Source organism: Pan paniscus, chromosome 6 (genome assembly GCF_029289425.2).
Source record: "Pan paniscus chromosome 6, NHGRI_mPanPan1-v2.0_pri, whole genome shotgun sequence".
In the NCBI taxonomy this organism is placed as follows: Eukaryota; Metazoa; Chordata; class Mammalia; order Primates; family Hominidae; genus Pan; species Pan paniscus.
Genome location: NC_073255.2, coordinates 167,405,076 through 167,418,181, shown reverse-complemented (window position 1 = coordinate 167,418,181; position 13,106 = coordinate 167,405,076). Strand labels below are relative to the sequence as shown.

The window sequence follows — 13,106 nt, the reverse complement described above, 5'->3', positions numbered from 1 at the left end:
AATAAGAGGATAGCTACTAGAAGTCCTAGGGAAGGTAGGAACCGTGTCACACTAGGTAGGTAGCCTTTGATGGGGTCCCAGATGGCTTGCGTGGTAGAGTTATTGAAATTATTTAGCTGGATAGCCTGTTGGTAAATCTTTTGAACTTGTAGTTCAGCTAATACTGAATTGTTAGTATAAGAACAGAAGATGGGGCTTATTGCAGCGCAAGCCCCTCCAAGCAGTTGATGCTTTGGCCCAGTTAGGGCCTCATGCAGTGGCTTAGTAATGAGCTGAAATCCTGGGATCCAAATCGTGCCATACCTAGGAAAGTTATGAGTTGCTTCTTCATTTGTGAAGGTCTCGTCTTTAAGATAGCCTCCTATTGTTTGACAGACAAGATCTGGTTTCCTGGGCTTAGGATGTATCCCAGATATTTTATTTCCATTTTAGAAATCTGGGCCTTAGATGGAGAGACCTGATAATCTTCTTTCTCCCAGGAATTTAGGACTTGAATGGTATTCTTATCTGAGTTCTCTTTAGTGGAACTATATACAAGGATGTCATCCACATCTTGGAGTGCGGCTTCCCTTTCTACCTCTAGCTCCCTTAATTCTCATGCCAAGGCATTGCTGAACAAGTAAGGGCTATCCCTAAAGCCCTGAGGCAGTACTGTGCAGGTGTACTGCTGGGTAATAATAGTTTCAGGATTAGTCCACTCAAAAGCAAACAAATATTGAGAGTCAGTGTGCAGAGGGATACAAAAAAAAAAGCATCCTTGAGATCTTATACCAAGAACCAGCCCTTGCTCTAATGTCCCAGCTTCCTACACTAGAAGCGGCAACCATTTCCTACAGGTTTGCTGTTAGGGCTGTTTGGTCCTTGGGCGAAGAATCCCCCTGGGTGTCATTTGGGCCTGCTGTCTGTCCCATTGTTTGCCATGCTGAGTCCTTTCAGCCTCTTCAGCCCTATCCCTATTATTGAATACCCTAAAAGCTACATGAAACATGTGAGTAATAGGCATTTGGGATCCCAAAGCCAATTTCTGCACTTTCCTCCTCATGTTCCTCCTGATGTCAGATGCTGATAGACTAATAAAGTATGTCCTTAGAAAAATTTGGCCAGCATCAATATTGGGTTCAATGTTAGTATATATTTTTTAGGGCCTTCACAAGGCTCCCCTGGAACACAGCAGGGTTTTCATCTTTTCTTTGAGTTATTTCCCTTATTTTATCATAGCTCACAGGCTTAGTGGTACATTTTTTTCATTCCTTTCACTAAACAAGTCATCATGTGATTTTTTTTTTTTCTTAGATAAGCCTGGCCCTGTTGATAATTCCAATTAGGGCCACTGTTAGGCACAGACATGGCCTTTACAGTATATTGTTCGGGGTCCCAAGCCAACAAGTTGTCAGCATAAGCCTGGGCCTGTGCCCAAATACACTGCTTTTCCTCAGGGGTACAACACATGGACAAGATAATATGAATATGTCCCCAGGTTAACTCAGATGAGAGTGAGAGAGCCCAAAACCCCTCCATAACTTTAGTTAGGTCCTCTGAAAATTGGCCCAACCTCTGTCTGCAGTAGGCTAGATCAGACATCGAAAAAGGTATACACACCCAGATAGTCCCAGCACCCCCACTGGCCACCTCCCTAAGTGGGCATAACTTAGAATGGTCAAGAAGGTAGGAAATGCACTGTGGGCAACCCCAGCAGGGCTCTGCTCCTTCTGTAGAGAAGGGTGTGAAGGTTGGTAAGGAGATGGACTAGCAGGAGTCTGGGGGTACATTTCCCAAAAGGGGGATCGTGCAGGGTATCTGGTGTCCCATTTGGTTCCCCTAAAGGGCTGTGAGCATAACAAAGGCAGCAATTCCCACGAGGGTCAAGGTTCTGATAAAGAGCCATGAAGGCTTGTATTAATACATATGCTACTTCAGTCCACTTCTTCTGATGTTTACAAAAAAGATTTAATTCCAAGATGGTATTGCATTTTACGGTCCTAGACTCTGGCCAGTGCACCCCATTTTCTAAAAGAGAGTTACCCATAGCCTTGACTTGTCCTCGGCACGACCTGAAAGAGAAAAGAACAGTATAGTTTCCTCTTCGGAGGGACTAGTTCCAGCATTTACAAAATGCCAGGTGAATGAGCTGGTGGTTCTAATGTGGCTGTGGATGCTCTGGGCTAGGTGGCCATAAAGATGATACTGGTGGACTGCAGTGGAGTCCCCAGATGCCAGTGGGACCTCAGCCCCAGCCAGTGTCCAGGCTCTTGACACCAGCTCCATGGTCAGGCCGGGGAGACAGTTGTCCATGTTCCCTTGGCTGGCTGCCTTGGTGTCCAGGTGTCCCTGGAGCCCTAGTGTTGCCCAGGCGTCCATGGCCCCTGGGGCTTTGCTTTCAAGGTTGAGTAGGATGAGTGTGGACCTAGTTTGAAAGCAGCAAGCCTGCCAAAATCCATCTGAATATTTATTACCAAGTAAAACTTCGGAGTAGAGATAATTCAGCATGGCCAAATAATAGCCACCTTGAAGGGCCCCCTTAAAACAATAGGCCTAGATTTGGCATTCCAGTGGACCTATTTTGCTGTGTCCAGAGTTCACTAAACTTTTGTGTGAAGTATGAGGAAGAAGCATGAGAAGAGAAAACCACAAAAGCAGGGTTTAAAGAGAGATGGGAAAGGGAAAACAGTTCCCAACCAAGGTCAGTGTCTTAGCGCAGCTGGTCCCTTGGGAGAACAGAAGACTTCCCAGGAATAAGTCATAATGCTCCTTGGCAGCTGTCCAGCCACTGGGACATGGGATTTTACCCTACTCACCCTCATTAGCCTCTTGCCCAGGAGGCCCATGGCACCTCAGAGCTCAGGTGTAGGTCAAAGCCTTCCCACCTCCATTTGTCACTGTCAGGGCGAACTGTGTTTTCCAGCTGGAGGGAGCAGAGGCACTACGGCTGAGGGGAGTCAGGCTGTAGGAACAAGGAAGAAAGTAGCAGTAACTCCAGAGAACGAGAAGACTCCAATTAAGGCCCCAGTGGGACTTACCAACTGCTGGTGGTTCTAATGTGGCTGATGATGCTCTGGGCTGGATGGCCATAAAGATGATACTGGTAGGCTGGAGGGGGGGTCCCCAAATGCCGATGGGACCTCAGCGCCAGCCGGTGTCCAGACTCTTGACACCATCACGAGAAGGAATTCAAGGATGAGTCAGAAAACAGTGAAAGTACAGAGATTTTATTTCAAAGCAAAAAGTGCACACTCAAGGGAGTGTGGGGGTACTCAAGAGAGTTGCATCTTGTTTTGTTCATTTAGTATTTTCTTCTAAGATTTCACCCTTGTTTTTGCTTATAGCTTTTGTTCACTTAAATTCTATTTTATATTTCCTTGATAATTTCCCAGCTTATAACTTTTGAGATATAACTCATAAACCATAAAACTCACCTTTTAAAAGTATATAGTTAATTTTTAGTATATTCACAAAACTATGTAACCACCACCACCACTAATTCCAGACCATTTGCATCACCTCACAAAGAAAGCACCCAACCCATTAACAGTCACTCTGCATTCTCCTTTTCCCTCTCGCCCTGGAAAATACAAATCCGTTTTTTTTGTCTCTGGATTTGCCTGTTCTGGACATCTCATATAAATGGAATCACACAATATGTGGCCTTTTGTTTCTGGCTTCTTTCATTTAGTATAATGTTTTCAAGATTCATTTATATTGTAGAAGTTATCAGTACTTCTCTTTATGGCTGAATAATATTACATTGTATAAATATACCGTATTTTATTTATCCATTCATCTGTTGATGGACATTTGGCTCGTATTCATTTTTTGGCTATTAATGAATAATGCTGCTATAAATGGTCAAGTGTAATTTTTTATGTGACAATACATTTCAGTTCTTTGGGGTACATACCTAGGATCAGAACTGCTAGGTCATAATATAACTCTGTGTCTAGCTTTTTGAGGAACTGCCAAACTGTTTTCCAAGGGGGCTGCACCATTTTCCATTTTATCAGTAGTGTTTGAGAGCCCAATTTCTCCACATCCTCACCAACACTTGTCATTGTCTGTCTTTTTTATTATACCCACCCTAGTAGGTGTAAAGAGGTTGTGTGAATCTAGTTGTGGTTTTGATTTGCATTACCCTAGTGACCAGTGATGTTGAACATCTTTTCATGTGTTTATTGCCAATCTCCATATCTTCTTTGGAGAGATGCCTATTTAAAATCTTTGCCCATTTAAAAAATTAGGTTGTCTTTTATTGTTGAATTGTATTAGTTCTTTGTATATGTTGGATACTAAACCCTTATCAGATACATAATTTATAAATGTTTCCTCCAATTCTTTGGGTCATCTCTTCACTTTCTTGATATAGTGTTCTTTCAAACACAGAAGTTTTACATTTTGATAAAGTCTAATTTATCTGTGTTTTGTTTGCTTGTGCTTTTGGTATTACCCCTAAGAAACCATTGCCTAATTCAAGGTCACAAAGATTTACACCTATTTTCTTCAAAGAGTTTATTATAGTTTTACATTTTACATTTGGGTCTTTGATCCATTTTGAGATCATTTTTGTGTATGCTGTGGGATAGAGATTCAACTTAATTCTTTGCATGTGGCTATCCAGTTGTCTCAGCACCATTTCATGAAAAACGATTTGTTCTCCATTGAATTGTCTTGGTGTGCTTGTCAAAGAATTGTGATTTTAATTTGTAATTTCCTAATTACTAATGAGTTTGACAACTTTTTTCTATGTTTACTATCCATTTGGATATCCTTTCTATTGAAATATTTGTTTGAGTTTTACCCAGTTTTTAACTTGGTTTTCTGCTTTGTTCCCATTGATTTTCTAGGAGTTCTTTATGTCTTCTAAATGTGAGTCCGATGTTGATTGTATGTGTTGCAAGTAGCTTTTCCCATACTCTAGCTTGTCTGTTCCCTTTCTTGGTGTCTTTTGATGAACAGAGCTCCATAAGTGTAAGGTAGTCACATTTATCAGTCTTTTACTTTAGAAATAATGTGTTTGGTGTCTTGCATAAGAAACATTTTCTTACCCCAAATTCACAAATATATCCTCTGTACTATTTTCCATAAGCATTATAGCTTCAACTTTCATATTTTAGGTTTGTAATCTACCTGGAATTGTTTCATTTTTTTTTCTTTTTTGGATATGGTATAAGGTAGCAATTTAATTTCTTTCTTCTCCATATGAAAACCCAATAATCTCAGCACCATTAGTTGAAATATGTGTCTATACCCACTACTGTGCAATATTAGCTTTGTTATAAATCAGGTGTCTTTATGTGGATTGGTCTATTTCTGGACTCATATTCACACTGCTTTTTATTTCTGTTTATGTGCCAGCAACACTCCACCTTATTATAATAGCTTTCTTTATGTTAGTGTAGATGTATGCTAGAGAAAATCTTCCTCCCTTACTTTTCTATAAGAGTATTTTCCAGCTCTTGTTTTGCATCATTACTTCTCTGTGTGTGTCTATATAATTTCATCAGGGATTACTTAACCTTCCCTTCAGTGGAGTTTGCCTCTTCCTAGGAGATTCTCACCAAGGCCATTAATAACAACCAAGGAGTTCCAACCTGGCCAGTCTTATTTTCCAGATATTTTATTCATTGGGACTTTAGGGCTATTTCCCAGTTGCAGTTAGTGATTAGCCATCCTGATGACTGGGCATGCTGCCAAAATGCCAAAATGAGTCTTTCACCTCTGGTCCTTTGCTTTACTTCCAGAAAACTGCAGTAGAAACCTGACCTGATGTCCAATTTTCTGTGACAGTTTTTATGTAATTAAGCACAAATGGCCAAGCAGAATTCATACAAAGCCTACTAGAGTAATATTCATTGGAGGAAAACTTATAGAGCCTGGAGTAATACCAGATGCACTTGTCCCCACATTGCCCATTCTTTCTATGTCAGTGTATAGAAGTCTAATGACATTTTCATACTATGAGATAGGGCTTACAACCTTGGGCTTTATAGTTTTTAAACTGCATTAAGTACAGAAGCTGCAGCTACTCACTGTTGTGATCAGGTGGGATACAAGAGCAGCATGATGTGGCATAGTTTTGGTGTAAGCCCAATTTTGACAACCTAGCATAAATTTTGAGGGGAAGTATCCCTTCCCTGGTATAATCAGAGGCTGTGACCCAGATCTTACAGGTATATGACATGGCATGCCAGTAGCAGGAATCTTTGTCAGCATTCACGGTTAGGGAATTATTTAATATCAGCCTTCCCTTGGCATGATGAAAAGTCTGGCATGTTTGCTATATTTTTTTAAAAAGATACCCCTTATCAAATCATAAAAGTTCTTTTAATTCCTAGTTTATTGATTTTTTATGATGAATAGATTTGTTTTTAATTTTACCATGCTTTTCCTGCCATTATGGAAAGAATCATTTGATTTTTCTTCGTTGTTATTATAATATTGTTTAATTTTAATCTGTTCATATTATTTTCTAGTTTTGTACTACCTTGAGAAATTTGGACTCTTACATTCATAAAAATAGGTTATAGGTGGGGTAAAGGCTTAAAACAGAACCTCAAATTTTCATCTAGTTAAAACTAAACATAAGAAAAATACAATCTTTTGATAGGAAAAAGAAAATATTGATAGTTTTTACAACAAAAATTTAACATCTTTTACGATTAAAAAACACATAAAGTTAGACAAAAATAGACTGGGAGAAAAATATTTGCTACACATATATTTGCTACTCATGGAGGACTAGTATCCAAATATATAAAGAACTCTTACAAATCAGGAGAAAAGATATCCTGATGGAGAAATTTGGGATTAACGCGCAGCTCCAGATGAGGAAATACACCTGCCAATAAACAAAAATAAGCATCACCTCACTATTGATTAGAGAAATGCAGACTAAAACAAGGTGACATTATTTTTTCATCTATCAGGTTGAACAAATTTAAAATATTTTGTAGTATCTAGTGTTGGCTAGAACATGGGTATTCTCGTACCACATTGCTGAGAGTATAAATTGGTAGAAATACTTTGTAAGGTAATTTGGTAGTGTCTATTAAAAAGTAAACATGGCCAGGTGCGGTGGCACACACCTGTAGTTCCAGCTACTGGGGAGGCTGAAGTGGAAGGATTGCATGAGGCCAGGAGTTCAAGACTAGCCCCGCCAACATAGCAAGACCCTGTCTCTAAATTTTTTTTTTTAAGTTAGCCAGGTGTGGTGGTGAGCACCTATAGTACCAGCTACTTGGGAGGCTAAGGTGGGAGGATCACAGAAGGCCTTCAAGGTTGCAGTGAGCTGTGATCACACCTGTAAATTGCTACTGCACTGTAGCCTAGGTGACACAGTGAGACCCGACTCTTAAAAAAAAAAAAAGTAAACCTGTACAGTGTTTGGAATCCAGCAGTTTCTCCCTTGCATATCTGCTGCAGAGAAACACTTGTACACTTTCACAAGGAAACATATACAAATATTTCAATTCCAGTATTACTTGTAATATCAAAATATTGAGAGATGTCTTTAACATCCTTTGAATTAACGATTGGACAAAATGTTTAATTGTATTATGGGATGTTATAAAATGTTTAATCAGGAATTAATTATTGTTTCATGAAAAAAAAACTGTGTGAAGTAAATATACAGCCAATGCCATTTCTGTAAAAGAAAAAACTACACACTGAATGTAGTTTCTCCTTGTGTGTATATGTGTGTGGCGGGGGGTAAATATTTTTTTAAAGATTGGGAAAGATAAATAACAAATTCTCATTATAGTCATTATCTTTAGGGAGCTGGGAGAAGAGGACTGCATTGGGGAAGATTGTCAAAGAGGACTGCCTCCATGTTCTAAGCTTTTTTTTTATTATTATACTTTAAGTTTTAGGGTACATGTGCACAATGTGCAGGTTTGTTACATATGTATACATGTGCCATGTTGGTGTGCTGCACCCATTAACTCGTCATTTAGCATTAGATATATCTCCTAATGCTATCCCTCCCCCCTCCCCCTGCCCCACAACAGTCCGCAGTGTGTGATGATCCCCTTCCTGTGTCCATGTGTTCTCATTGTTCAATTCCCACCTATGAGCAAGAACATGCGGTGTTTGGTTTTTTGTCCTTGTGATATTTTGCTGAGAATGATGGTTTCCAGCTTCATCCATGTCCCTACAAAGGACGTGAACTCATCATTTTTTATGGCTGCATAGTATTCCATGGTGTATATGTGCCACATTTTCTTAATCCAGTCTATCATTGTTGGACATTTGGGTTGGTTCCAAGTCTTTGCTATTGTGAATAGTGCCGCAATAAACACACGTGTGCATGTGTCTTTATAGCAGCATGATTTATAATCCTTTGGGTATATACCCAGTAATGGGATGGCTGGGTCAAATGGTATTTCTAGTTCTAGATCCCTGAGGAATCGCCACACCGACTTCCACAATGGTTGAACTAGTTTACAGTCCCACCAACAGTGTAAAAGTGTTCCTATTTCTCCACATCCTCTCCAGCACCTGTTGTTTCCTGACTTTTTAATGATTGCCATTCTAACTGTTGTGAGATGGTATCTCATTGTGGTTTTGATTTGCATTTCTCTGATGGCCAGTGATGGTGAGCATTTTTTCATGTGTTTTTTGGCTGCATAAATGTCTTCTTTTGAGAAGTGTCTGTTCATATCCTTCACCCACTTTTTGATGGGGTTGTTTTTTGTTTTCTTGTAAATTTGTTTGAGTTCATTGTAGATTCTGGATATTAGCCCTTTGTCAGATGAGTAGGTTGCAAAAATTTTCTCCCATTCTGTAGGTTGCCTGTTCACTCTGATGGTGGTTTCTTTTGCTGTGCAGAAGCTCTTTAGTTTAATTAGATCCCATTTGTCAATTTCGGCTTTTGTTGCCATTGCTTTTGGTGTTTTAGACATGAAGTCCTTGCCCATGCCTATGTCCTGAATGGTATTGCCTGGGTTTTCTTCTAGGGTTTTTATGGTTTTAGGTCTAACATGTAAGTCTTTAATCCATCTTGAATTAATTTTTGTATAAGGTGCAAGGAAGGGATCCAGTTTCAGCTTTCTACATATGGCTAGCCAGTTTTCCCAGCACCATTTATTAAATAGGGAATCCATGTTCTAAGTTTTAAAAGAGGAATTTAAATTTAAAAATTTAAAGGTGAATATTGTACAATTAAAATTTTTATTCAAAAGCAAGTATTATATTTTCATTTGCATTTAACATTAACAGAATGATTTTTGTAGTAACAATATCCAACTGGATATTGGAAAGCATTTTAGGACTATAGAGAATAGAGCCTTCTGTTAGTTTCTTGAATAGTATTTTTCTTTTCTTTTCTTTTCTTTTTTTTTTTTTTTTTGAGATGGAGTCTCACTCTATCGCCCAGGCTGGAGTGCAGTGGTGCCATCTCGGCTCACTGCAGCCTCCACCTTCCGTGTTCCAGCGATTCTCCTTCCTTAGCCTCCCGGGTAGCTGGGATTACAGGCATGCGCCACCATGCCTGGCTAATTTTTGTATTTTCAGTAGAGACGGGGTTTCATCATGCTGGCCAGGCTGTTCTCAAACTCCTGACCTCAGGCGATCTGCCTGCCTCCGCCTCCTAAGTGCTAGGATTACAAGTGTGAGCCACCACGCCCAGCTGAATGGTATTTTTTAATATAATAGAATTTATGATGGGTTAATATTAAAGTATAGGAATTATATGTAATTTATAAACTGCTTTTAAAATGCAAGAGTTTTTTATTACTGTTAGAGTGTTGGCTAATAGCTATGGTTCTAATCAATCATAGTTTGTTGATTGGAATTGAAAGAAGTTACTTTTGGTGCCACTTATAGATAGGAAGGAAAAGATTCACATTTAGGATGCTGTAAATACTTATTTTTTAGAAAATTTTTCCATAAGTTGGCTGGGCACGGTGGCTCATGCCTGTAATCCCAGCACTTTGGGAGGCCGAGGTGGGCGGATGACGACGTCAGGAGATCAAGACCATTCTGGCTAACATGGTAAAACGCTGTCTCTACTAAAAATCCAAAAAATTAGCCCGGCGTGGTGGCGGGTGCCTGTAGTCCCAGCTACTCAGGAGGCTGAGGCAGGAGAGTGGCATGAACCCGGAAGGCAGAGCTTGCAGTGAGCCGAGATAGCGCCACTGCATTCCAGCCTGGGCAACACAGCGAGACTCTGTCTCAAAAAAAAATTTTTTTTTCCATAAGTTATTGGGGTACAGGTGGTATTTGGTTACACAAGTAAGTTCTTTAGTGGTGATTTGTGAGATGTTGGTGCACCCATCACCTGAGCAGTATACACTCCACCATATCTGAAGCCTTTAACCCTTGCCCACTTTCCCACTCTTCCCCCAAGTCCCAAAAGTCCATTGTATGATTCTTATGCCTTTGAGTCCTCATAGCTTAGCTCCTAATTTAAGTGAGAACATACAATGTTTGGTTTTCAATTCCTGAGTTACTTCACTTAGAATAATAGTCTCCAATCTCATCCAGGTTGTTGTGAGTGCCATTAATTCATTCCTTTTTTATGGCTGAGTAGTATTCCATCATATAAATATACCACAGTTTCCTTATCCACTTGTTGATTGATGGGCATTTGGGTTGGTTCCATGATTTTGCAGTTGCAAATTGTACGGCGATAAACATGTGTGTGAAGTATCTTTTTTATATAATGACTTCTTTTCCTCGAGTAGATACTGCGTAGTGGGATTGCTGGATCAAATGGTAGTTCTACTTTTAGTTCTTTAAGGAATCTCCACACTGTTTTTCTATAGTGGTTGTACTAGTTTACATTCCCACCAGCAGTGTAGAAGTATTCCCTGTTCACCGCATCCATGCCAACATGTACTGTTTTTTGATTTTTTTGATTGTGGCCATTCTTGCAGGAGTAAGGTGGTATCACATTGTGGTTTTGATTTGCATTTCCCTGATCATTAGTGATGTTGAGCATTTTTTTATATGTTCGTTGCTCATTTGTATATCTTCTTTTGAGACTTGTCTATTCAGTTCCTTAGCCCACTTTTTGATGGAATTGTTTTTTTCTTACTGATCTGTTAGTTTGTTGTAGATTCTGGATATTAGTCCTTTGTCAGATGTATAGATTATGAAGATTTTCTCCCACTCTGTGGGGTTGTCTCTTTACTCTGCTGACTGTTCCTTTTGCCGTGCAAAAGCTCTTTAGTTTAATAAAGTCCCAACTATTTAATCTCTGTTTTTATTGCATTTGCTTTTGGGTTCTTGATCATTAAATCCTTGCCTAAGCCAATGTGTAGAAGGGTTTTTCCAATGTTATCTTCTAGGATTTTTATAGTTTCAGGTCTTAGATTTTAGTCCTTAATCCTTCTTGAGTTGATTTTTGTATAAGGTAAGAGATGAGGATCCAGTTTCATTCTGCTACATGTGGCTAGCCAGTTATCCCAGCAACATTAGTTGAAAAGGGTGTCCTGTCTCAACTTTATAGTTTTGCTTGCTTTGTCAAAGATCAGTTGGCTGTAAGTATTTGGGTATATTTCTGGGTTCTCTATTCTGTTACATTGGCCTATGTGCCTGTTTTTATACCAGTACCTTGTTGTTTTGGTGACGGTGGCCTTATAGTATAATTTGAAATCAAGTAATGTGATGCCTCCAGATTTGTTCTTTTCGCTTAGTCTTGCTTTGGCTATGGGCTCCTTTTTGGTTCCATATGAATTTTAGAATTTTTTTTTCTAATTCTGTGAAGAATGATGGTGGTATTTTGATGGTTTTGATGGGGATTGCATTGAATTTGTAGATTGCTTTTGGCAGTATGGTCATTTTCACAGTATTGATTCTACCCATCCATGAGCATGGGATGTGTTTCCATTTGTTTGTGTCATGTATGATTTCTTTCAGCAGTGTTTTGTAGTTTTCCTTGTAGAGGCCTTTCACCTCCTTGGTTAGATATATTCCTAAGTATTTTATTTTTTTTGCAGCTATTGTAAAAGGGGTTGAGTTCTTGATTTGATTCTCCGCTTAGTTGCTATTGGTGTATAGAAGAGCTACTGATTTGTGAACATTAATCTTGTATTCAGAAACTTTGCTGAATTCTTGTATCAGTTCTAAGAGATTTCTGGAGGAGTCTTTAGGGTTTTCAAGGTAAATGATCATATCATCAGCAAACAGTGACAGTTTGACTTCTTCTTTATCGATTTGGATGCCCTTTATTTCTTGGGCATCCTTGTCTGATTGCTCTGGCTACAACTTCTATGTTGAAGAGGCATGGTGAGAGTGGGCATCGTTATCTTGTTTCAGTTCTCAGAGGGAATGCTTTCAACTTTTCCCCATTCAATATTATGTTGGCTGTGGGTTTGTCATAGATGGCTTTTGTTACATTGAAGTATGTCCCTTGTATACCAATTTTGCTGAGAGTTTTAATCATAAAGGGATGCTGGATTTTGTCAAATGCTTTTTCTGCATCTATTGTGATGATCATGTGATTTTTGTTTTTAATTTTGTTTCTGTGATGTATCACATTTATTGACTTGTGTATGTTAAACCATCCCTGCATCCCTGGTATGAAACCCACTTGATCATGGTGGATTATCCTTGATATATTGTTGGATTCAGTTAGCTAGTATTTTGTTAAGGATTTTAGCATCTGTGTTCATCAAGGATATCAGTCTGTAGTTTTCTTTTTTTGTTATGTCCTTTCCTGGTTTTGGTATTAGGGCAATACTGGCTTCATAGAATGAGTTAGGGAGGGTTGCTTCTTTCTCTGTCTTGTGGAATAGTTTCAAAAGGATTGGTACCAATTCTTCTTTGAATGTCTAGTAGAATTCTGTGAATTCTGTGAAAAGTCTGGTCCTGGACTTTTTTTTTTTTTTTTTTTTTTTTTTGAGATGGAGTCTCGCTCTGTTGCCAGTCTGGAGTGCAGTGGCGTGATCTTGGCTCACTGCAACCTCCGCCTCCCGGGGATTCAAGCGATTCCCCTGCCTCAGCCTCCCAAGTAGCTGGGACTACAGGCGTGCACCACCATGCCTGGCTAATTTTTTGTATTTTAGTAGAAACAAGGCTTCACCATGTTGGCCAGGATGGTCTCAATCTGCTGAACTCATGATCCGCCTGCCTCAGCCTCCCAAAGTGCTGGGATTACAGGCGTGAGCCAC

At 39.4% G+C, this 13,106-nt stretch overlaps 1 protein-coding gene across 2 annotated transcripts in view; it reads left to right on the top strand.

Moving 5' to 3' along the window:
• COPG2 (COPI coat complex subunit gamma 2) overlaps positions 1-13,106 on the top strand; it is a 162,587-nt gene that overhangs the window by 69,723 nt on the left and 79,758 nt on the right. The window lies entirely within an intron of this gene.